General features: G+C 39.9%; 1 protein-coding gene across 2 annotated transcripts in view; it reads left to right on the top strand.

Moving 5' to 3' along the window:
* LOC132327071 (potassium voltage-gated channel subfamily KQT member 1-like) overlaps window positions 1-26,887 on the top strand; it is a 387,557-nt gene that overhangs the window by 47,455 nt on the left and 313,215 nt on the right. The gene's annotated exons all lie outside the window — the stretch shown is intronic.

Genomic DNA, 26,887 nt, shown 5'->3' with positions numbered 1-26,887 from the left:
AAACTCACCTGAGATCACTCTTGCAGGAGAACATCTGGGCTTGTCACTGGAAAAATGCTTTATCTGAGGTTAAAAAAAATGTAAAAAAGAAAAAAATTGTTGTTTGCCTTCATATAGGGAGAAATATCCACAGTGGTGTTCAGGATGAGTTTGAAAGCAATGTGATTCTGTTCTATGGTGTGATTGCCTTTAAGAGGGTCTTTCACATCCTATATTTACTTTCTGTCATGGAACTCATAGAGATGATGTGTCTGCTACATCTGTAGTAACTGTACTGTGCTTTCATGTGGGATATCCTGGTCCTTGTATTTCCCCAACATGCCATATTGGCCTTCCTTTCAAAGCAGAGAATTCTAAATTGTTCTTTCAAATTGATCTTTTTTCTTCTTTTTATTCAGCACAGTGCAAGCAAAGGGTTTTGCATTTGAGCAAAAAAACCCTTCAGATCTAATCTTATTTCTACTGTTTAGTGCATGAAAAATGGTGGGATTGTGACTTATATTTTGTAGTGAAAATTGTTCCTGCATTTTTAGCTCCTATTGGTTTTTAAAATGCATTTCTCCCTTGTGGGGAATAAAAGGAGTAGCAGAAAGAGAATCAAGTGCACAAATGAAAAAAGAAATTAAAACATGGAGGGATTTTAAGTACTGTGTTACACAGTTTAAAGTCATATACTGTGAAATCATTAATTCTTCTTGACCTGGATGTCTGGTGCATAGAAACAGAATGATCTTGCAACTGAAATTGCTAAATTAAGGATTTTTACATTCTAAGTCCCACAATAAAAAACATATGTATAAATTACAGCTTCTAAATACTAGTAAGAAACTTCAAATGTATAGAAAACATAAGGCTAGAAATTATAGATAGAAAGGTGCCATGTAAGAACAAAGCCAAAACATAATTTAATCTAGTTTTCTGTTTCTAAATTGAGCATAGCAGTTTTTACCTCTATCACTGATCATCTCATTTTCTATGTCTGCATTTTTACCAATTAGGATGCATCCATTTTAGAGTCAAGGTGATTCTTGAGCAGGAATGTGTAGTGTCTCCTTCCTCAAACTGGGAACTTGATCAGAGAAGCACAGAACATGTTGTATTTATGGATCCAGGTTTAAACTCCCAATTTCAATGCAAACAGTAATTAACACTATGTTTTCCTGACACACACATCAGTATTAGATATCCTCAGTGTAATTATTTATCTTGTCTTTTGGCAGAAGGGTAAGCAAGTAAGTCTGGGTGTGTGCTGCACTTGCTTTGGTGTGTGAGCTCTCCAAAACAGCATGGCTTCTGCTTTTCATTTAATTAGGCCAACAAATCTTTATCCTAGAGTCATAAAGCAGTCAATGACAAAACAAAAACACTTCAAAGAGTAAAATTCAGCCAAAAAGGGAGTGTGTGGGTGTGTATGTGTATATGAACACACAGTGAGCCTTCCCAACTTGCAGAGTAAGTGAAAACTTGGCTTTCACATATCAGTTCCTGCTAGGATCCTACAAGGATGAGCGTTTCACGTGAGGCACTTTGTGAACTCAAGTTTGACTTTGGGGAACTGCCAAAAGCTAAAGTTTTGTTTGCCTTCAGCAAGTGTTTTGAGCTACAAAATCAATCCTGCAGTAAAGCTTTATTTTTATGTCTGTAACTGGTCATTTTTCATTGAACATTGTGCCAGGTCTACAACTGTAATGTTTTAAGGGTTGTTTTCTGTATTGTGAGCAATAGATGCTCATCAAGTCTGCTCTGCTGCATGGATGACAGCAGAGATGCTCTCTGGTGACAGAAGCTTTGCTTTGGGCCACATGCTCTTACAAATTCCCTCCAGTGTGTGGGAAAGGCAAATGATATCCCAGGAAAACAGATTTCTTACCCTTGAGCCTCATTGCCTCAGACAAGGCTCTGTCACATCAATGTGCAGGTGTGTGGCAGATTCACATCACAGTAACTCGGGTGGCTTTTGCTAAGTGAGCACCAGGCTGCTTGAAAACTGCTGATATTGTTGTTTAAGGTGATATTTGACTGAAAGCAAGCCAGTTCAATGTGTTGCAGCACTGCCCAGGTGTCAGTGGTGGATGCATCCACCAGGGAATTCCCATGTGAGTGGTCCGTGCAAGCCTGGAGAAGCTGAGCTGCCCTGGTAGAAGCTGCCAGTGAAATCAGGCAGCAAGCTGGAAAATGGAGCTTGAGAGACCTTTCTGTAGGAACACAGCTGCTTTGGATCCCTTAGACAGCTGGGATGATGTTTGTTGCTGGTGAGCTCTGCACAAATGTGAACAAGTCCTGAGCCAGGGGACAAAAGCATCATATTCAGATTATAACTCCGTGGCTGCCTGAAGTTCTTGCTGAGTATCTTTGGCCCATTTCCTCAGGGGTCAAAAATCCCATGTGTTACTGACCTGAGTGGAGCTCTCTTGGTTTATAATGGCTGCTTCAAAGGTGCCCAAAGCTGAATAAAAAAGATGGTGTTAGAGATGAATCAATTCTGATGGATTAAATAAATATATTAATTTCAGTCAGTTGATGAATAGTTCTGTTTTTAGCAAGAAATGTTTGGACTGCCTCACTGCCTGACATAATTATTCACATAATATTTCAAATTCTCTGATGAGCAGTCAGAAGGAGACTCCATCAGTGAATCACTGGAGTTTTGCAAGAGTAAAGGAGAACCCAATAACTTTAAGACATAGTATTTTAATTTTTTTTTTTTTTCTCTCCAGCTGGTTCTGTTTTTATTGTGATGACATGAACCCTTGGCCATGACAACATTTTCTGTCATTCACACCAGAGTTTAACCTTCCATCAGGAAAGAGAATTTGGCCAGTAGACTGCACTGAAAGATTACACCAACCTGCTCCCTGATAGCACAGTCTCAGAGAAAATATACACAGCAGCAGCTTCAGAGGCAGACATCCTGTTTTTGTTTTTCAGAGCTCTGTGGCTTAAAGCTGTGGTGTCTAAAGCTCTTTGCACTGTAAGGAAAAGCAAAAGTCAGAAATTCTCTCTGTCAGTGTGGTTGAGCAGCTGTGGTTGAGTGTGCACTTTGTGCTCGCTGGGGTCACAGGGGGGTGAATGTCAGCAGGTCCCTGGAGGGGAGAGGGCAGGGCTGGAAACCTCTGGCAGGTGAGATGCACACGCAGTGCCCGTGCTCTGCCCTCAGGGAACAGCTGAGCAGTGACTCCTCAGCTGGAGAAGGCTGCCAGGGAGCTCAGAGCTCCCCCTGATCCCCACAGGGAAAGTGGGGCTTCATTACTGCTCATGGGCTGAGAGTGGGACCAGCAGTTGCTCTTCTGTCTGAAGCTCTGTCCACAGCACTGTCAAGCTGTGCTTAGGAGCCCTGGGTTTAATCCAAGCCTGGTGAAACCAGTTCTGAGCAGAGGTTTAGAAAGGCTGAAGGTGCTTGTGTTGCATTCCTGGGTGTGAGGTGAGTGTGCTGAGGCTGTGAAAATGGCTCACTGCTTCACTTGGAGGGCTTTCATGTACAGAAGCACAGACCTGACTGTGGAAGGAACCTGATATCCACTGTTCCCACCTCCTCCAGCTTTTTTTTTTTTTTTTTGTATTTCAAGCTCATAGCACAAAACTGGCTCTTAGATTGTACAAGGGAGTTTCACCTACAAAAGGATTAGCAGGAAAACCCAGCATTAAAATGTGGTTATTAAACAATCTTTCCCCTCCCTGAGGAAGGGGGAAAAGACAGATCTGAGGTGAGGCAATGGATGCAAAAAAACCCTCTTTTAATGGGGGAAACTGAGACCCTGGGGGTGAGGGTGACTGAATGCCCTGTTCTGTGTCATCACTGGTGAGTCCTGTTGCAAAAAGAGCATCCCACATTAATCTCCAGCTGTGAGCAGGACCTTCTGTGAGGACTGAGGCTTCATGAAGCCAGGGGCTTGGGTTCTCTTTGTTGGAGTTTGTGCTCCCTGCAGGCTGCCTGGAGGAACAGAGCAAAGCTGCTGCCCACCTCACCAGAGATGGGGATACCCTGAGCACTGCTGTGTGCTGGGCTGGAAAATCAAATTTGTGTTCAAAGGAGGGTACTTCATGGTTAGTCTTAGAATTTTAGCTTTTCTCTTTTAAAACAAGTCTAGGAAACATGTTGGTTCTGTGGTTTTGGTTGTTTTGTTTTATTTTTTCTAGAGGAAATAGGTTATCATATGATTGGCAGATATGAAATATGACTAATTTCCTTCATTGCCCCCAAACACAGAAATGTTATACCAAGTGAATGGGACAGATGGTAAAACTTATGCTAGGCCTTAAAGCTTTCATTGGGTGTTATCAAAGAAAATTATCATTGTTTCATTAGGTGTTATCAAAGAAAATTATCATTGTTAAGCCCTTGAAAAAAAGAATGTTTAACCCATCTTCTGACTTTTAGCCTTTCACTATCTGTAGTTGGTAGTAAATGTTTTATCAGGGTCTTAAGAATATTTTTTGTCCTTCTTTGTCTCTGCTTGAAAATCTAAGAGTGCAACTTGTAACACTGAGAATATTTTCAGTCTTTCTATTGTTTTGGTTTATCTCTGCCAGCTCCACTTACCTTTGCATTTTTATCATAACTTCTTCCTATAGCCTATTGCTTTTAATCTTATTAAAGAAACAGTTCACCTTCTCACCAACAACTCTATCCCACTGAATATAATGTATAATATAATATATGTAATATAATATAATCCAGTAATTGGATAGTGATCTTGTGTATGATAATTGAATCAACTGTAACCTTGTTAATAACACTTTCATTACTAAAATAGTGTTCCTGGGGCAACCCAAAATACCATGAGTGGAGGGCCTATATCTATATCCATCTTGTTTCCAGGTTTCTCATTGTCTGTTGGCTTTTGACACTTACTAATTCCCACTCTCATGCACATTGAACACAGGTGTTACTGATGCAACTAGTTCTGTCCTCAGCATGGCACTCAAAAACATTTTAAATTGCTTCAAAGAGGGATTTTTGCAAGCATCTGTCAGTTCTGACCAGAAAAAAAATGAGGTAAAATAGTGAAAATTTAACAGGCAGTAGTAATTGCTAATCTGGTTCTATGCTTTTTGCCACTATATGGTCATGTGTTAAATTACACTTTTTAGCACTACCCGTTTTTGTCTTGTCACTTCTAATTTGGAACTCTGTAAAAGGGCTGCCTTGGGATTTATTTCAGCACCCAAAGTATTTTTATTACCATGTAATATGAAAGCAAGGCTGGCATCAGTATGAATTGGTGGCAATGTGCAATAACCTTTTACAAGAATTTGACATTGATTCTGAGGGGGTTTGGAGGTCTTTATTCTGGAGTCATGGTGAATTTTTGCTCTTTTATTCCAAAAGTGAGAATATTTGGCCAGTGGAGGGCACTGCCTCATAACACAGAAGAAACAGAAACTCCCATTTCAGCTTTCCAAATCCCATTTGTCATTTCAGCAAGCTTACTTATAAACTTAATTTATCTGCATCTGAATTTCCCCAATGTTCACTTGGCAAGTTGCCACACTAAGAAAAACCCCCACTATACTTAAACATCAGTTTAATGAGCAATTTAACCAACCCCCAAAGGCTCAGCTTGGTGTGGTGGTTAGACTTTCTTTCCTGGAAAACAGACTATTGTAACAGCCCACTGAAGGCTGTCAAAATATAACTGAATGTATGTTATCATGTAAACCTCTATGCAGCACAATTCACAGATCTGATGGAAAAGTTTGACATAAAAAGTTTCTTTGGAAACAGAAGCTTCTACAAAACATTGTCTAGAATTGATTTGTTTTTTCCTTGAATGAGTTTTCTAATAATTTCACAGAATTTTGAAGTGTGAATAAAATTTTTCATGGCAGGGGTGTGAAGTGACACTGGGATTTATGGCTGTAAATATCTTTCAAGAAAATAGTTTACAAAAAATGCATCTGTTTCCAGATAAAATTAAAGACTCCACTTTGTGGCTTTACTTTACACAGAAATTATTCATCTCAGCAGTAAGTCAGAAAATTGAAAAAGGTAACTCTAACATTTGTTATAGAAAGGGGTGCAAGGAGCTGGATTGGATTCCTGCTCTCTTGTCTGCACTGTGAGGAGAAAGCCAGGGAAGGAGGAATCACATTATCAAGGCTTTGTTTGGATGTCAGAATTTGTCAAGGTTTTAGTTAATTATTATTATAACTCAGTTGTAATTTCAAACCTCCATGACATGACAATGTCATGAGTGCCTCTGTGTGCAGCTGTGATGGAAGCTTGGAAAAACATAGCATGAAAAAGTCTGCTGTTTGCTGAAGAAGACAGTGCAACCCTTCAAATCAGACCAGCCCAGGCTGTCAATGCCAGGCAAAATACAAGTGAGCCACGAGTGGTACCTGTGTTTTGGGGAGGGGAGGACAAAAGCCTTGGTGGGAACAGTGAGGTGGCTGCAGTGCACAGAGAAGTGTGACTCTGTCCCTTCTGTAGAAATAACCAAGCTCAGGTTTGCTGTTACCCTGATCTGGTGTTTTTGCAGTGTTTTGTGTTTTAGCACTTCTGCTGTGAGATTAAATTGGGTGTGGCTGAACCATGCCTGTGCCTGTTCTGGTCATAGGCACTTGGTTGTGTTCATTGACTGTTTATCTAAAATATGCTGAGGCAGAGGAGAAGCAGGGATAGGAATCCAGGGTGTCTGCAGCCTAAACATTCAGGTCACTGCTCAGGTGGTTGAGCTCCATCCATAAACCACAGGGGGTGTTTTGCATTGGCAACATTCAACACAAAAAGTACTTTAGAAATTGTTTATAGCAGTTGTCCTTCCCTTTCCTTCCATGGCTGCTTCCCTGGGCTGCTCCTGTGACTGAGGCAGCCCCTAGCTCATACCAACCAAAAGCCCATCCCTGCCTAACAGGGACTGTAGAACCTCTTAGGGTCAAAAAAGGATGGAGAAAAGCTTGAAGGCATGAAGACACCAAGACACCATTGTTTTGGCTAGAACTGGTGGAGGGGAGAGCTGAGATAAAAATCTATCCTCCTTTCTAAGGCAGGAAGCTTTAATTTCACCTTAGTATTAGCTAAGTGTTTCCCTGCTGTCCTTCTGAGCATGGACAGCAGCCCTGCAAGCCAGAATCCTGCCTTCCACTCAAGAGAGTCACTTTTAATCCATACAGCCTACTTTCTGAAGAGGTGACATGCCTGTCTAACATGCTGCTCCTACAGACATCATTTCTGAGGCAGCATCAAGCAGGAAAAATAATTCAGAAACTGTAAGTGAAAGTTAAGAGAGCTCAGTGTGGTTAAGTGAAAAGTTGTAATGGGTGCATTGAGGACAAAGATAGGAAATAAAATTTTATTACAGATGTCAGGAACACTACTGCAGTTAGAAAATGCAATTTATGGGTGATTTCTTTAGTGTTTGATCATTACCAATTTTATGAAAATCTACTTTGTAACTTTCAAAATAATATGAACAGTAATACATTGATCATAAATTGAAGTGGCATCATTTGGTGATGGTGTTTCACAGTGGAGTTTAAACAAACAGTTTGGAGTTATGACTGTATTTCTACCCAGGAAGCAGGTAGAATGTCCACTTAGCCTAAAATGAAAGAAGGAAGACTCTTTTCTGTGTTTTTTAAGTGTTAATTTGGTGTTTATCAAGGGGTGCTGCAGGCTTGCCTTATTTGCCATTCTCTAGGCAGTCTTATTCTGCATTTACTGGCCAAGTGCCTTTCCTTATTGAAATATAAATAATTGTTCATTTCATTCAGGTGGCTTTTATAGACTTTTGTATAGTGCAACATAGTACCCAATGAAGCAAGACACACTTGCTTTTCACTGCATTAAAGGACATTGGAATTCACACGGCATGGCTGAGTTACTGGAGCTGCTTCTGTTCTATGGGATGGACTTAGGGCTATGGATTGTTTATGGCAGCTCCAAAAATACTTCTCATGTATGTTTGTGTCTTACTGATTTTTTCAAAATTATTTTTCCTAAAATACACTTTAAAGAAAAACCTTACAAAGGAAAAAGAAGTTCTTTAGTAAAGCAAATGCCATTTACATCTTCATTGTGTGTTTAAAAACAATGCCAATTCTCATTCTTCAGTGAACAGAGGCCACTGGTCATTCAGCTGCAGTAAAAGTACAATTTAAATGTATCTCCTCCATATTTTTTTTTCTAAAATAAAATTTAGATGCTTTGCAGTGAGCAGATAGCTCTATTAAAACTCTCTTATTAAAAACTCTCTTACTGTGTACAAGATGTTCACAACAAAAGTGAGTAATTTGAGAGATCATCTTATATCTTCTCATGGCTATTTTCTTGGGTAGCCCTACCAAAACTGAAGGAATGTATTCTAGGCCTGAAATTTCACTCATTTATATATACATATGTACATTATACCATATTTAATTACATAGATTTAAAGTAATGCTGAAATACTCGTTGATAAATCAACACACAGTTTAGGTTAAATATTAATTACTCCTATTTCTGTGCCTGGGAGGTAATGGAATTGTTGCAGCCAATGTAACTAACATATGTCTGTGCCTAAATAGGCTGATATGTGAAAACTGGTAGATGAAATTGCTGCTTTTTTTAATTTGACCACTGCATTAATCTCTGTGCTTGAAAACTGTATTTTAATCAGTTACTTCCAGGACATTTAAATTATGGCAATTCTATAAAACCTGATGGTTCCTTATGGATTTCTCAGCTCTGACACTTTCACAGCTGCACATGTTAAATCTTTTTATAGACCAAACTTGATGAACTCCAAATGGGACAATGGAAGTTGCTTTTCAGGTTGGTTACACTGAAATAGATGCCAGACAAATACCAGTGCCAGTTGCTTGTCTGCTTTTTCTTTCAGTGCTCTGCAATTTGGAGAAGCCATTATACTCTCTCTTTTACTCCAGATTAAACCCCCTATCTCCAGGGCTGCTTTTTCCCCTGCCCAATAATGCTTCTAGATGTTATCACCACCTTCTCAAAAAACTTTGCCCTAATTGCTTAGCTGTTTGTTTGTATTGCTAAGACAATTTATCTCTGGTCTCTGGGTCAAAATGAATTTATCAGACCATTACAGTACAGAAAGCTTAGTATGTGGGCACTGAAGCTTGCAGTCATTGCACGCTATATTGAGCTCTGTTCCTCCCAGTGCTCTGCCTGTTTGCTCCTGGCCTGCTGTAATGGCATTTTTCATAACTCACTGATACTTATCTCCCCTGCTTCAGTCAGCCAGGCTGCCTACATCCAGGCACTGGCTAGAAGAGATAATCTTGATGGTCTTTTCTTTTTATTTTTTATTTAGTCAGCTGTCTGCCATATGTGTGGTGCTCATTAGTATAAAAATATGCTGGAAAAGAAAGCTGCAAGAGCTCTTGAAGCTGTTCTTATGCTGATTTCTCTTACTCCAGCAGTTGTCACTGAAGGATCCCCTCCAGTGGGTTCTGTGATTTGTCCCTGCAGTAATCCAAATCCAATAATACAATGTAAACTACTTTCCACATGTCCCTGTGCCTACTTAGCTACTTTGTTATTTAAAGACAATACCAATTGCTTCTAATGTGAAATGTGTGGAATTTGCAGCATTTCAAATAAACAAAGCATGTGCCCTTCCTGTGTTTAGTTTTTTTCTTAGTCCTTCAGCTCTGTGTCTGCTGTAAATTTCATCCTTCATCTCTGAATTCTGGAGTTTGTGGAAGTCCACGTTCATTCTCATCTTGACAAAGAATTGTCATTGGTTTGGTCTTTTTAATGTAGGAAAAGTTTCAATTTGATTTCTATGCATAATCTTTTCTGTGTAACCTTGAGTGAAAGGCTTCCATTAGTGTCATGTTATCCACCTGCCAAGCTCTGATTAAATTTTAATTTAGAAAGCAAGCCTGTTAGTGTTTAACAAGCACTGGACAAGGGGAACTTGCTAGCCAAGGAAGGGCTGTGCTACCTTGAGGGTTTTGACTGCAAATCCTTTGTCTGCCCCCTCTTGCAGGGAGACCCAAGGTCAGCTCTAAGTGAAATAAGGTATAATTTATTAAGCTAATTACCCCTGCTCTTTCTACACAGCACTGCTCTGTCAGGGAGAATTGCTTTGTGCCAAACTTTGTCTCAGCAGCACAAATGGGCTGGGCCTGTTCTGTCTTCTCCTGCTTGTCCCTTTCCCCCCTGCAGCTCCTGAGGCACAGGAATAAAGTCAATTCCTTAGCTTGGGGGATTGACTAGTGCAGTGTGAAGTGGTGAGGCAGGGTCTGTTGTTTGTGGCAGAAGAGTGGACAGGAGCTGGGGAGCTTGTGGCTGAAAAGATGGGGAATGGAAGCAGGGAAAGCAGCACCTGCCTGGATGAAGATTTGGAGTCTCCACTCTCACCCAGAACTCCCTTGCACATCTTGCTGGTGACTTCAGAGATCACCTGGGCTCCTCTCAGCTCCTTTCATCACCCATAATCACCTCATCCTGCCATCAGTCCCTGCAGTTTCTGTTCCTGTTTGTGGGGTGGGAGAAGTGTGTGTGTGTGTGAGAGAAAAGCCTGGACACCAAAATTTGACTTTGCTCACTGTACTGAGGAGCCTTGACTGAGCTCTGCCTTCTATTTCAACGCTCAAGGATCCGAGTTTTGCCTCTAGCTGGTCAAGAATCTGAGTTTGTGTCCTCAGATGGCCTTAGAATTTTCCCAGGAAGAATGTCTAACATCTGCAGAAGTTGGAGAGAAGTCTTTATCTTTTGTTATCAGCACATCTCTGCAGCTCCCTGCTGGATGGAATCGATAACCAGGATAAAGGTTATCAATTCCAGTTTACAGTCAGCCCTGTATGTACTTGATTAAACAGAGTTTCAGAGAGAATCATGTAGTTTTAGAGCTATAACCACATAGGTAACTATTGGAGTTCTGTGAAATGTGTCTGTACTCTGGCTTACAGAGTTCTCTCTTTCCTGTGATATTATATTACACCTTTTTAGGTTTCTTTTGTTGCTTGTTTGCCTGGTTGTGAAAGCAAACCAACTGGTGTGCTTGAATCCCTGCATATTTATTTGGAGTCTAAATTTAATTTTATCACTCATGCATAGTATTAAACCCTGAAAATTAAGTCAGAAGTATCCTCCTGCTTACTTTACAGCAAGTCTCTGTGTGTGATGAGTAAACACAGTGTGGGTGGCCGAGGGTAAAATAAAATTTCAGTGTTTGTTCCCAGGAACAAATTTCTTCCCCTTCAAAAGATAAACACCTAGCCACAGTTTAGTAGATTTTACCAGCTGGCCTAATTGATGAAAAAAAAATCTCACAGATGAATGTAGAACTTTTTAAAAATTATTTTTTGTATTTTCATAAGCCTATTGTAAAGCTTTTGGAGTCCTCTAGCACTCAAAACATGACCTGTATTTCAGATGTTTGGATTAAAGACTTTGCCACAGCCCATATCTCAGGCCTCTGCAACTAAATTGGAAATACAAACCCAAAATATATGCCCTTACTTTATCCACTCGGTATTATACAAGAAATTACAACAAATGAGGAAGAAAAAAAAAAAACCCAAACACTCACAGTATCACACAGTCATCCTCTCCTTTCAGTTGTATCAGCTGAGCACTAATAATGAACATCTCCAGAATCTCCAGTTTCAGCACTGTGACATTTTAATGCATGAGCTAATGAGGAGCTGGAGGTTATTTAATCTTATCCTTGCCTGTTCCTTGTTCAGAAAGTGCTAATCTCTTTCACAAACAGAAGGGGCATGAGCTCATTGTAGAACTTGCTATTCATGACATCACCATTCCCCTCACTGCTTCTCCTCTACGTCTCTTTTTTCTTCTAGCACTGTCTGAGCGAGGTAGATATCAGTCTCAAAGTGTGACAACAGCTGTGCTTCTCCCTGGGCAATGGGTTTCAGCCTGTTCTTTGGTTTCAGTGTTCTTGTTTGGGCAGCAAAGAGAGACAGTGTAGAATTGTCTGACAATTCAGGTGGGTGACCCCATCTTCATTCAAGAAATATTCTTCTCACTTGTGGCCACGGCTTCCTTATCAACCTGTTTTAAACTGCCTTAGTTTATTCAGGGGGTAGGAAAGTGAAGGAAGCAATTTGAGTCCAAGGTCTTTTGGTTTACACTGTTAGCTCTCATTTGAGTTCTTTTGTTTAAACACAGCTGGCCTGTCTGGGGCTGACACCCAGCTGTGCTCTGGCAGGTGAAATCTGCAGTCGTGCTGCTGAAGCCAGCAGTGGAAGCCCAGGGAGAAATCTGAGGAACTTTGTGACATGGGACATTAGGCCAGCTCATTCTCCAAGTGCAGAGGATTAACTTTCTCCATGGGCTCTCTGAACTCCAATTATTAAATGGGCTGTAAACCCTGGTGTTTACACACGAGCTTGTGCTGAGGGGCTGAGCTGCAGCCCAGGAGCTGCCTCGTAGCTGTCACTGTTAGGCAGGATCTGAGGGTCATCTGGGACTGGAGCACTGCACAGCAGCCTGTGGGAGAACCCCCTTTTGATCAGACACAAACCACAAATTCCAAATCACAAATGGGAAACAGCTCTTGAGTCTTGTAATTTCTCCTTCATATTGCTGAAGTATCTCTGCTTTGTTGTCCTTGGAGATGCTGAGGAGAAGATCTGTGAACATACATTTTTTATCACTGAGATATTCTGATAGTCAAGTTTACTCTTCTCTGTCTTAAAATCCACCCTTTAGTTTTGAGTAACAAACTAATAGACCTTCTCATCATTTCCTTCATATTATTATGGATATATTAAACACAGGGCTTGATCACTACTTAATGATTGCCATGTTTATTGTAATGTTCTGCCAAACTGCATTTTCTACAAAGTGCCATCTTCATTCCTCTTTTGCAGATGTCATTTTGCAAAGTATCAATGCAACAAAGTGTCTTTAAAAGCAAAGGATGGTAAAAATTGTTCTGGTATTAACCATGGCTAAAGGGATGTTAAAATTTTATTTCTTAATAAAAGCATGGCTCCTGTTTTTTGTTGATGTCAATCATCTGCAAGAATGTTTGATGTAGGCAGAAATTAACCTTGCTTTTAAAAGGAATTTTTAGTCTGAGGCAAGTAGACAAGAGGAAGTCTAGCATGAAAAAGTGTTATAAAATTTTTCTTGTAGGTCCAAGAGAACTTTGAAATGCTGATGTATTAAAAATGTGGTGCTGGGAGTTGCAAACCTAAATGACTCTGTTTATCCAGGCTTGTACCTATAGACAGTAAAATCTTTTATGATTATAAAGACAAGAAATGAACATTTATCTCCAGGTTCTTGTTGGTGCCTGTCTGTTCTTAGTAGCCACGTTTTTAGAACAGTAAACCTTTTATTGTCTGACTGCTCTAGAGAATGCTGCTTTCCAAAAGCACAGTTGTCAAAAGTATGCCTGTAATGTTGTGCTAAAAGTATTTTTAGGGGGAGTAGTAAATGATGCTGGCAAGGTGTTTTCTTTTGGGGGAAAATAGCTTTGCCTTACTGGCAAAAAGTCAAGTGAATGACCATAGAAGGGCAGGAGTTTGTTGTTGATTTGCCAGCAAAAATGAGATGTCAACTCTGGGAACTAAAGAACATATGGTCACCTGTCTGGAAATTAGACTTGGGGGGGGGGAGGGGGATGGGGGTGGTTTGAGCTGTTTTCCTAAACAAAGAAATGCTCTGGTAGGCATTCTGTGGTTTTGCTTAGTTCTTCCAGTTCCTTGAAGGAAAAATCCCTCAGCTAATTAGTGACATTTTTAGCTTTAATATGAACGTGCTAAAGGGAGAATGTCAATTCTTGCAAGTCTGTCAGGGTGACAAGGGGTTAATGTTTCTTCTCTACCTGTGCCCAAAATTACTGTGCTCATTCTATGGTCACTTCAAATGCTTTTAGAAGTACAGCAATAACACACTGCCTTTGGAGCAGAAGCTTCCTCTTCATATGGAATTTTTATTTAACAAGGATAACCACTGAAATAAAACACAGGACAGTGTAAATTCCAAATACTTTCTAATATTGCTGCTTTTTTTTTTTTTAAGAATTGGATTGAAAAACGTGATGCAAGAGGACTAAAATGGCAGCAGAGAAAGGAGCAAAACGAGCTGTTAAAATCAGCTGGTTAATAGGTAATAACAAAAGAAGATTTTAGGAAAATTCTATTGAGTCTCAATAAACCAAAGGAATAGGGAATGCAATTACAGGTGAATTATAATAAAGACAGTGGAAAGTTGGGCCTCTTTGGACAAAGAATAATAAAAAAGCCACAGTTGTGCCTATTTTCTTTGGGTGGGGGGTGTTTAATGGGTTTATATGAGCTAAGACAGGTTTCTTGCAGAACTCTCATGAGAATGATGAATCAGAAGGAGTATTTTAATTTCCTTTTTATGATTCAGAAGAAAAATTGTCACATGAAGCTTTCTCTAGGTCTAGTTTTGTGGAAGGCATGGCTCAAGAAAACTGCTTCCTATGTGTAAAAGATCTGTCTGCCTGGGGAGTCTCCAAAAGCTCTTGAGTAACTTAGAGCAGTAAATTGTTGGAATTTTGATGCAGTTAATAAAAAAGAAGTTACATCAAAAAGTAGAAGTAATATTTAAACCAACAACTTGCCATCAAGGCTCTCTCAGAGCTGAGAGAAGATGCCTCTCCCCAAGTGATTCACTTTGTTTCACCAGATCCTTTCTCTGTTATCTCACTGATATATTACAGAAATCCTGACAATTTCTTGCTCTCAGGGTTGTGGTTTCACAATCCATTTGAAGTGATCTAAGACTGTTCTGCCTCCAAACTGTTTTTCTGGCTCGTCCTTCTGCCCTGCTGCCTCTCTACTTCCCCTTTTCTGCTTTTCTCAGCACTAGATATTCTACAGATCACTTATCTGGTTAAATATCTTCAAAAGACCTCATAGAAGTTGAAAAGAAATCCCTAATTATCTTGGGGAAATTATTTATTCTGAAAATAAGGATTTATTTTCCATGTGGGCTTTCAAGTTTTATGGAACTACAATTCTTAACTCTTAATTTTGAAAACTTCTGGCCCTCTTCTTTCACTTTATGTACGAGCACCTTAATGGTATGGCCAGGTTTCTGTTTGTCTGTCTGTAGTTGGGTCAAAATACACTGATTAATTAATTCTACTGAGCTGACACACTAAGGCTGTAAATTTCAGTCTGGGAGATTCTCCTATTCCTTATTTATAAAGTTCTGTTTCAGGATAGTAATGTGAAAATAAGCAGTTGTATTTGAAGCATCTTGATGTGTTTTTACTCCAGCATTAGCAGATGTTTATGCACAGCACAGAATTCAGGGGAAATACCTTGATATCCACCCAGGGAGTGGCAGACAAAGAAGGAACTTCAGCTACAGCATCCTGGGTCAGATTTATCTCCACAGGAGAACAAGACCATTTTATAAATTCACCAGCTGGGCTCTTTCAAAGAGAAAGAATCAGAATGAAAAGTCCCATTGCACAGTGTTAAATCAGACATTTGGCCAAAATGGAAACACAGTTCAAAGGCAGAGTGAAGAAATAGGGATGTGCCAAGATTGGAGTGGACAAGAAGCCAGGCTGAGGAACACAATGTGTGCAGTAGGAGGGGCAGGGGTTAGGGAGGAGACCATTCACCAGTGCATTGAGTGACAAGAAGTAATCCACATAATTATTAGACTTAAAATATTCCTCTTTCCCCACACCTCTCCTTTTAAGCTGTAGAGGCAGAGCTGTTTTTTCCACAGGCAACTTCAGTCCTGCCTCAGAAAGTATTAACTTTCTTCTTGAATTCCTTTTTATTGTCCACACAGCTTTAACATGGAGTTTTGCTCTGCCACAGTTTTTTTTGTATCTTAAAAGGTCTGGGCAGTTCCCCACTTTTTCACAGCCCACTTGGACTTGCCACCTGGCTCCATTACTGCTTTCTTTATGCCAGCTCTTCCCACTGGGATAGAGGCTGCAGGATGAAAAACACTGATTTTGGGATGCTGCTGATTTCAGGAGTGGAAGAAGAACCCATTACTCATGCAATAAATAGGTATTTTTAGAATTCAGATAGAAATAAAAATTCTTTTTTTTCCTCCTGTACTTCCTACTAAACTCCAGCAAGAGTAAATTCTCCAGTCCCATTTGTCACTGTCCATGGACAAAAAAGGACATTTGGGATTTTTTAATGACATCATGTTGCACTGGCTATGACCAGGAAAAAGAGGAAAATTCTGCTTCTTACAGGGGAAAATCCTGTATTTATTGATTGCATTGTGCATTTCCCAGATCTGCCCAGAGTTGTTGGCATGGACATGTGTCACTCTGTCAGGCTTTACTTCTGCTGCTAATTAGAATTTGTGAGTGCCAGTGCACAGAGACATTTTCAATTTTGAAAACTGAGTGCAGTGTTAGTATGGGAGAGTTGTGCTTCTGATGTGATGACTGTGGCAGAACTTGCTGTGTTTGTTCCAAACTCTGGATGGGTTCCTCTACAACTCCTCCACGGATCTTCTGTGCAAGTTTCCAGCTAAAATATGGGTACATGCTGAAAAATTGCAGGAAAATAGTGCCACACCAAACACAAAGAACTTCCAGACTGGGTACAAATATTTGTAAAGAAAGCTTCTGAGTATCAGGCCTTGTAACTTATCTAGGCCCTTGGAAGTCAAAATGAATGTTTGCTGTTTTCAGTAGATGTTTACAGATTTAGCAGAGTAGGTTTGTAGATCAGTCTTGCAGCTGATTCCTAAGGGGAAAGTCATTAAAGTCATATTTTGCCTCCTTCTAGTCAGTGATGACACAGCAATTTTTTTTCTTCACCCAAAACAAACACGTCTGAAGAAGTGGTTTGGAAAAATGCATCTTTTTTTCTTTTTCCTCTGCTAATCAAGTGCACTTTAAATCTGTGTAAAAGTGACCTGGCACATTCATAAAATTATACATTCCATGAACATTTTGCTACTGTTGTCCCTCGAAGTAGCACTTTGTTCTTCCTCTTCCTCTGCTATTGGCTTTGACCTGGTAATACACATGGCTTGCAGCTGAGCAGCCCCACCTTGGTGAAGTCACTGCATCCCCACTGTATCCATGCTCAGTTAAACTCTGGAAAAGCTTCTGCTCCCTCTTTTGTAACAGATAGGACAGAGCAGTTGGGTTCCTGGGGCAGCAGGAAAAGCAGAGGGAAGCCCACAATCCCTAGGAGGTGAGGTTTGGGACACTTGGAAAAGCCCAAGGTGGCCCCATCAGGATGAGTGTGCTGGGAGAGGCTCTGGGAGTTGATGAACCCAAAGGCTTCCAGCTCAGTCAGCCTCAGGAGCCTGGAATGTGGTGACATCATGGGCAGCTCTGCCAAGTGACTAACCAGAGTGACTTTCTGTTGTTTGGTGAATCTTGTTTGCAGCAATCCCTTCACACTTCATGACATGGCCTTTGGATGTTTTCAGAGAGCTCTGGGGGGGTTCATTTGGAGAATTCCAAGTGCTCCCACCCTGGGAGGTTTTTCTGAGGTCTCACTTGATATTCTTGATTTGCTGCCCTCCATTGCCTGTGATTTTCAGCCTGGATTTTTAGAAAGATCTGGAAGTAGAGGGAAAACAAATCTGACAACTTTCAGTAGTATCATAATAGGGGTATAGAGGTATAATCTTCAACATGGCATTTCTTTCAATGACTCCTGAAGATGCATATCTTACTTCTGGACTGTTTTGGTGAGAGGCAATCTGTGTTTCTTGGTGGACTCCATAGAGTTTAACTGCTTTCTCCTGGCAAGTGACCATGTATCTCACAGTCAGCAATCTTGTTAAGCTTTAAAAAAGAAAATTAGCCTGTCATTTTTTAAGTGTACTGCCATTTCTTTAATGTTACATCTTTCTACAGCATTCCCCAAATACATTTTAAAATCTACACATTTAAATAAAAAAAGAAGTCAGTCATGCTGATGCTTTCTTTCCCTTTTGCATCAACTGTTGATATTGTCAAGTCCCTTGTTCTTTTCACTTCAACCACCAAGTTCCCATAGGATGGGGTTGAATCTGACCCACATGGGAGGAAGAACAACTGGAGGTCACAGAAATAAATGTTCCTGCAAGATTTCCATGCTAGCCCAGACCAAATGCTCTTTTCACTTTGAGTCTCATTATTGGTTGTGTTGATATTACAAATTTAATGATTATTTTTACACCAATTTAATCTTTGAAAGTAGAAAAAAAAAGCTTTTTCAATACAAATACTCCAGCCTGTCAGAACCTGTGGATTTCATTGCTGTTCATTACAAGAAATGGCAAATTGCTTTGGGGAAAAAAGCTCCCACTTGCAAATAAAATACTCTCATACTGACTTGGATGGTAAAAACTTTTTTATTTGCCACAGATGTTGTTAAATTTTAGCCAGCTTGGAATTTTATGGACAGCAAAATCTTTTCTTTTCTTTTTTTTTTCCCTTTCCTTTTTTTTTTTTTTCCCCCCCTAACTGGTACTAGTTAAATCAACCCTGGCAAAGATAAAGCCAAACTTTGACACACAAGCTTGGAATGAAAATATTCAGTCCCTTCTCATGCAAAACCCACCAGAAACCCCAAAAGGGTTATTTTTAGCTTTTGTTTTCTCCCAGGATAGATAAATGGAATCAGCTGTGACAGAGACATGATTCACCAGCATGAAAAAGACTGATATAATCCAGAACAAACAAACAAAAGCAGAAAGGGGTTTCAGGGAACAGGGAGAGATGGGTTTATTTTTAGTGTGAGTCCATAGGTTTTGCAAAGATAGGATTCCTCCTTCTCCCACCTCTGTCCTGAAATTCCAACAACTTTTAGGCTAATAAGCAACAGGCAGGAACAATCTCTGTTCATGCAAGTAGAAGTCTGAAATGTAGCAGAACTCCTAATATTTCTTTCTTTTAACCCTTGCAAATAGAAATTAGGACACATCCCATTTTTAAAGGTGTTTTAAAGGTAGCTGATTTAATATTTTCTAATAATCTGACTGCAGAAAATGGTTTTCTTCTTTGCACCAGCAACCAAAACGTTACAGCTTGGTTGTCTTCCTAGTGAGAGACACCTGTGATTCTTGTAAAAGACAAAGGACATTGGGCTGGTGAATCCATAATTCATTTATTTCTGAATCTCAAGGATGTGAAGCTTTGATACATTTTGAGTTTAGTACAGATGGCTGCTATTAAAACCAGAGGTATTCCATGAGTCTAGAAGCAGAAGCTATTGGAAAACTGTGCAGTGTTAGCTTCTCTTTAAAGCACAAATCTCTCCAGCTCCCACATTTCACCAGACATCCAGCCACTGTCACCACCAGCTTGTGTTTGCTGTGGTTCAGTGAGTCTGTGTGCAAGCTCAAATTGTTGCTTTGGTTTGAAGTCCCAGTGTGTGTGTGTATCTCTTACTCTTTTTTTTTTTTTATTATTATTATTTTTTTTTATCCTGGGCACAGGATTTTCCTTGAGTTATGGTGGGATGGAATCCAAGTGATCTCAAGCACATTAAGGTGTTGGCTTGCAGCTTTGCAGGATATGTTGGGGTCTGAAGATTTGTAAAGCTTTCATGGCAAAGTTTGCATTTAAGTTAATTCTGAATCTGCTGCCTTTGTGTGGAAGCAGAATGTTCAGTGTCCCCCAGCAGTGCTTCTCTGAGGAGAGGACACAAAACTGTGGGAACAGGAGAAATTTCCAGAGAATTTCTGGAGGAGACAATTTGACTCCATAGCCCCACAACAAATAATTCTAGGCATGACTTCCTTGCATTTTCTCCAGAAAGAGGAGAATGAACTTCCCTGCAGAAATGGTCAGGAGCTGGCTACAAGTCTGCTCTTAATGCAGGGAGCCAAACAATCTGTGAAGTAAATTATGCTCTGTATTTAGCCATCACAGAAACCATAGGCACTGGAAGGCCTTAGAGTAAGTAGTGTTCATATCAAAGGAAGATCTTCCCCTCTGAAGACTTTATTGCTAGAATTTGACCTCATTTTCCTGACAGTAGTGATTGTGGGCTTTGTTATTTACTGTAAACCTGTCAGCACTGTGGTGCTCCCTGAGCAGGAGGTGTTGGTTTGGTGAGAGTTCACCTGTGTCTGTGTGTGTGTGTGTGTCAGGAGCCTGTGAGTGGCAAGTGCAGCATCTGCATCTTTATCTTGCTTGATCCATGCAATAAATTAACAATTTGGTTTTGCTTCAGTAGGTGACACTCATGTTCACTTTACAAACAAAAAAAGGGAACAAAATGTGAAGTTTTTTGTGGGAATTGGAGTGTTGAGTGTAGAATCCCTATTTCTGGTTTCTTTCTAGTGGAAAGAAACTCTTCAGGTTATCTGAATGTGAGCATTTTCTCTTTCAAGCGTTATTATTTAGCATTCCAAGCTTTAGTATTTATTATTATTATTATTACTTAGTCAAATTATCTGATTGTGAGCATTTTCTCTTACAAGCTTACATGAATTTTTGGGAAAAAACTTCAGAAACTTGAGAATTTTCATAGTGAGGCTCTTTTCAGTGAGTGTGTAGGTAGGGGAGAGAGAAGTGAGGAGGATGGTGGGTCTGTCTGAGAAGGGTGCAAGCCCAGTCATTCTTATGTCATAAAACTGGGTGTGTGTACCAAATATGAGCAGTTTGCTGGTCTGCTCTCCTCACTCAATATTGGTAGGGTTTACATGTCAAAGAGTAGGAAAAGACAGAATCTCTGGGGGTCCCTTCCAGCTTGGTGTGTTCTGTGATTCTGTGTCTTGTGATTCATGATGTGGCTGAAAGATATTGGTATTTTGGGATGGTTCTTACAGGAGGGAAGCTTTGTACTGGGGCTATTTCTTTTTCTCTCCTTCCATATTTTGTCACAAAATTTTGCTTTTAGCAAATTCATGCAACTTGATGGTGGCTTTAGTATCTACAGACCCCTACTTTCTTTCCTCCCCATTGCTTGCAACTTGTTACAGTTTATTTAAAATCTGTCACCAAAATGTCTTTTTACCAGAGGATGCTGCACCCCTTGGCCAAAGCCCATTAAAAAAAATAACTGTTTCACTTATGAATATTAATGTTTTGATTTAAAGTCAAAGCAGTAAAAAAGCACACTAAATATGTCTTACAATCCCATCCACTTGGCTTAATGCTGTCCATTAAATACTTTTTTCCAATAGGATGAGCATGTAAAAGCTCTATTCTCACTGCTATTGTAATTTAAAAACACAGAAAAGCCCTGCTACAGATTGTCTCAATTCTTGCAAGATAACAAATACCAGATGAGTTTCCATTCTGCTCAGCAGAATAAAATGGACCAAGTTTAAGGCAGAATTTAAGGTATAAAGTCGATCATAAGTTGCTATATAATGGCCCTAGTAACTAAAATAGAGATGATTCTTTTTTAAAACCACAAATTACAGTAATTTGAAAAGCCTGTGATAATATTTCATTAAAAATCTGTGAAGGCAGTGGTACTAAAAGGGTTTTATTTCTCCATTGATCATATCAGTGAAAACCTCTTGTTGGTAAAAAGTTTGTATCATGTAGATTGTGTCTGCTGCCACAAATCAGAGAGACTTTTCTGAAATAAGAAGACAAAATAAACACAGGAAATTGCTGTTTTTCCAAGAAAGCTTTAGAAAGAAGCTGCATTATGTCACTTCAGAAACTGTGAGTAAAATTAGCAGACTGGATGTGTTTGTTTTGGTGACATTTCACTTCCTTCACTAATTCAAACATGCTAAGTTATGCTATTACTCAATAAACCAACTCTTTTTGTACAATTTTGTACAAAAAAAAAGGGAAGGTTTTGATCCTAGAGTGTATTTTCTGTGTTTCTCTTTATCACTCTAGTAAAGTGACAGTGGCAGAGAAGTGTGCAAGAAAAACAAGACCCCAGTTTTCCTTTCTCTCTTGTTTCCAAGGGCCAGAGATGAAAATGCTTTTCCTTTGGAGTGAATGATAGAGGTTTACCTGCACCCATGTTTAAAATCTCTGTTTATTCATATAATAGAGCACCCAAATGCTCTACAGAGACCACTGCATTTCATATTTAAGGGGTGTCTCCATTGGAATGTTAACTTGTGTTCCCAGCTTGTGTTTATTGCTAATGTGCCCCACTCTATATGGGTAATAGGTAGGAATTCTCTTCACTGTCTAAATTTCAATCTGTTTTTCTTGTTCTCTTTTGTGCTATTGTGTGTACAGATATGACATTTAAAATTCAACAAACAATAAAAGCAATACAGGCCATGATGTTGAGTATTATCTTTGTATGGATCTGTTGCAGATAGCAGATACTGCTGTAAAACTGACTTGGAGCAGATAAAAGTTCCCCTGGCTAAACAAGAGCTTGTTTTACTGCCTTGTTTTCTACAGAGGAGTAGGGAAAAAGTCAGGTTAATTTTCTATTTGGAAAGTGTTTCCTTTCCTGGTTAGAGTACAAAAAAAAGGACTCTCAGTTTCTGGTTTTTTTTCCTTAGTTTGGCACCAATCTTTTGCTTAGCCTGAGCATGTGAAGAGTCAGGTGATATTTCCATTACAGTCTCCTCTGTAAAGTGTTTTGAGATCTGTTGGTGAAAAAAAGATGCAAAAAAGCAAGATGTTATTGTAGTTCACCTTGACCAGGTAGAATCACAACACTGTAACCAGATGCAAAAACTGTTCAGTGTGATACTGCCAGGAAGTTTACAACCATTATTCTCATGAAACTCAAATGAAGAAATTAACTTTACGTGATGGTGAATTCATTTTTTGGGGGGGGGTTGCTTGTTTGGGCTGGTTTGTTTTTTTTCCAATAGATCTCAAAACACTTTCCAGAAGAGACTGTTGATGCCATTCCATTTTGCAGGCGGACTCTGGTACATAAAGAGGGAGATTTGCTGTATGGTTCACCCAGTGGAAGGACTGGAAAGGGAACGAGGTCCTCTGGCCTTCCCAGCTCACAGAGACTGTGGTACATGGCCATATTTATTCCCCATGCACAACTTTCTTTGTGTTCCTTTCTGGTTTTCTCCCCCTTTTTTCTTTGCTGTGAGGAGGCAGCCATTCAGCAGTGTAAAAAATAAAAAATAAATCAAAAGGCAGTTGCCTTCCTTTCTGATTCTCCCAAGTGGGCCTGTATCTTTTCCTTCTGTGTGTAAATCAGTCTGAAACTGCTGTAATAAAAGCAACAGCACCTGTGCAATGTCATCTCTGCACTATCCTGCCCTCCACTTGTCCTACATCATCCCAGGAATATTCCTGCCAGACAGGGCCATACCAGCTCATGAAGAGCAATTTGTTTTCTTTTCACATAGTGCTTCAGATTCCTTAAGTATCCTTGTGGGAAATTCAAAATTCATTTATAGAAGCAACGGCCCTGATGCCTCAAGGGTGCTGCAGTGATGTGGAATGCTGGCCTTTGCTGCCCACAGCATTTACTCTTTAATTTTTCCTTTTGTTTTCTCTGCTGCAATCTGCCAATACTTCTACAAATATACAAGCACCAAACAGTGCTTTCAAATCCTGCTGGAGCCCTGTGGTGTCACTGTGCCCCTGTGCCAGAAGCCTGCTGTGCACAGTTCAGCTGCACTGTGGCCATACCTGTTTTTCCTGTTGCCACCAGTGCCAGCAGCAGGCAGGAGGAGCTGCAGCTGCAGGTGCAAAGCCAGCATGAACCTGTCACAGCTGGGAAATAGCTGTGCTGGGCCCCCAGGTGGGACAGGGAACAGAAGGTTTTGCCAAACTCTTTGCACTGCAGCAGCCTTCAAACCCTCCAGTGAAGTATTCTGGGTCCTGTTGTGTTTCCTCAGCAACAGAATGTGAGCTCACAAGTGGGATGAACTGGAAAAAGGTTTGCCCCGTCTTTGACTTTTTGCAAGTCCTCTCTGCTCCTTTTCCAGAAGATCTATGGGATTTCATGGTATTGAGATGTTTTCCTGGCGAGAATTGTGAAAAAACTCATATTCCTCAGCATAAGCTCCTCAGAAATTTGCACTCAGAACAAGTGGCATTATCCCCTCAAACTGTCAGTGTGGGTGAATGCACACTGCTGCCAGCTTTCCAGCACAGTGCTGTGTGTGCATGGTGGGAAAACAGGCACCAGCAGCAACAGGAATGTGGCCTGGATCTCCAGTAATGCCACAGGAGTCCTTGTACACCTGTGGAATGTCTCTTAGGAATGATGTTTGAGCTCTGATACACTCTGCACTGCAACCAGAGTGTTGCTCACTGCAACCATGATGTCATTTCTAACCTGTGAGCCCAGTACTTGATGCAGGTTGTGCTCTGGATGTCCTTCATCTCCATTTTTGTGGGAGGGAGCCATGAGGAATCCTATTTATAATCCATGAGCCACACTCAGCCTGAACACAGGCCAGAGTGTTCCATCCACAATTACTGCAGAGGAGTTGCTTCTTGTTGCGTGTTTGGTGATCCAAAAATCTGTCCCAGATTCTCCAGCAGCATAAATTAATACATCTCTGTTAAGCTGGGGAGCGCTGCATTAATTGGGAGCAGCTGGTCCAGCGTGTGAAGCAGTGACAGCTCATGCCCACAGCACTCTGAGGAGCTGCTTTGTACCTCAGCCTCTGCAAACAAGTTGCTTCTGCCTTTTTCCTCCTTGCTTTGCTCAAGGGAACAGTATTTTAGAAATGGATGCCCTGAAAGCAATTAATACGAGGATGATAAATATAGAAGAAAATCACCATGGTAGAAATATAATTGAATTTGACTGGATAATAACTAAGCCACTTTTAATTTCTAGAGAGGTAGTCCCTGGTGTAAAATTCAGAAAGGAAATTAACCTTCTTATGTGTTTTCCATTTCCTCCACAGTTTGAGAGTAGAATTGCTAATGTCTTAGGATTCTAATGTCTTAATTATTGGCAAATTCTCAAAATACTGTTTGATGTGACAGCAAATAATTTTGGAAACACTGATTTTACATTTTTACAGAAATGGAAAATATTCTGGGGATAGTTTGCTACCAGAGTAATTTGTACAAGGCTGTATAATTTTTTGTAAGGATGCATGGTGAGACAGGGAGGCTAAGAACAGAATGTTTATTTAGTAAGTGAACTACAGAAAAAATAGAAACACAAAAGAAGCAGCCCATTTAAGCAAAGACCACCATGCTGAACAACAGATATCCACACTGGCTGTTCTTTGAAGTCAGACACTTAATGCCTTTTATGTCAACAGAAATCAAAGGGAAAACTGAAGCAGTGAACTTGAAAGGTTAAATTGCACATTGGTCATGGCATAGTCTGGTATAAACTCCAAATGAACAAAAATGCAGAAAAATTTGCTTTGTTGTTTTTTTGGTTTTTTTTTTAATGAATCACTTTTGCTCAGGGGCTGCATGAGTAGAGATTCTCAACAAGAGCAGGCTAAAACCAAATGCAGGCTAAAACATAATGCTTCCTTTTTCCTTCCTGATTTAATGTCAGAGGAACTGATCCTCCCCAGGAACTGTCCCCAGGCTGATGTGTAACTCTGGCAGTGAAGGAGGCACAGGGTTTGTTAAAGCTGGGAAGTGAAAAGCAGAGGGAGACCTGCAGGTAAATGAAAGCCACTGTCATTGTCCTGCACTGCAGAGCCACCAGTGCCATTTGCCTTCCAGCACAGGCAGCATTGTAGCCTCTATTTGCTCAAATTTCAAGCTTGGTTTTCTTGTTGACAGTAACAGAGATGATGCTGATCCTAACAGGTGCCATGGAGCAAATGACAGAAGTCTAAACAGGAAAAGAAAACCAGAAAAATGGATAGCTGATATCTGAGATTTACTCTGTCAGCCTGTCTGCACACCTTCTAGACAGAATTTGGAAAGTACATATATTTCAGGGGGTGGGGAGTACTATGCTTTAATTTACAGTCAAAATTAACTATGTTGATGAAATGATGAAAAAGTTAAAGATGTAGATTTAAAAAAAAGAAAATTAAATTATATCAAAGGACAGAATATGTCACATTCTAAATTGTTTAATAATTTTAAACACTTGGTCTCTGTCCACTCAGAGAAACTGTTTTTTCATATGCCTAATTCCTGCATAAAACAGGCCTGGAAGTAAAAATTGGTTTCTTTCAGCACTGTATTTATATGGCTTATTTGCCTGCCTATTTTGTTGGCAATGAAATTCTGTGCTGTAAGAATTCAGTTGTTAAAAAAAAGAAGCATAGCATGCAGGCAGCATAAAGTGGCTAGTTAAAACTTGCTTTAGTTGTTCCCAGTCTATCATTAAAAATCATTAATGCAGAAAATTTGAGTGTTCTTGATAAACAAAAAAGGTGTTTTGAATGCACATGGTTATTGATGCACACGTGTGATTGCAAGCATTTAGGACTTGATAATGTTTTGAAATAAAACTTGCTTGTGAAAAGAACCTAAACAATACTTTTGTGCCAGAATTAAGGGGTCCATTTCAATATTTCTGTTGCATCAGATCCATTTGTCAGCTCACTTGCTATTGACAAGAGAATCAGCACAGGGCCCACTTTTCTGGACACACAGAATCAGCCTGAAAATATTAAATAACATCTGGCAGTGACCTGCACTTTGTAAACCATATTTTTGAAATCAGCTTAGCATGTTTTGTCTAAACAAACCAAGAAATTAGGGTGCAGAGGAAAGAAAAGCATTCCAGCTGCAGATAAAAATAATTGCTGAAGCACTATCAGGAGACACCAAGTAATTGCAGAAGTGTGATGGAGTGGAGGCAGCAAGTATTTTGTATTTTAACTGCAAAACAGGACACCAGAAGAGAAAACAGAAGGTCTTTAATATGGTACTATCATTAAAAAAGGTTCGATTGAGCCAGTATATTGTACACAGAGAAGTGCTGTGTTTGTTAGAATGTGTATGGAGGGAACTGAGAATAATTAGACTTATAATAGGAGTTTTTGGCTCTGGTTGTGCATGGTTTCAAAGCCTCAACTGTTCTTGAATCCTTAATAAGCTGAGGAATGAGTTACAGCAGAGGAGAGAGCAGGGAGAATCTGTTGGAGCAGCTTGCCCACGCCAGTTTGCCAAAATCTAAATAGCCCTTTGAAAAAAGGCTT

The sequence above is a fragment of the Haemorhous mexicanus genome, chromosome 5 (genome assembly GCF_027477595.1).
Source record: "Haemorhous mexicanus isolate bHaeMex1 chromosome 5, bHaeMex1.pri, whole genome shotgun sequence".
Classification (NCBI taxonomy): domain Eukaryota; kingdom Metazoa; phylum Chordata; class Aves; order Passeriformes; family Fringillidae; genus Haemorhous; species Haemorhous mexicanus.
This window is presented reverse-complemented; position numbering and strand designations above follow the sequence as displayed.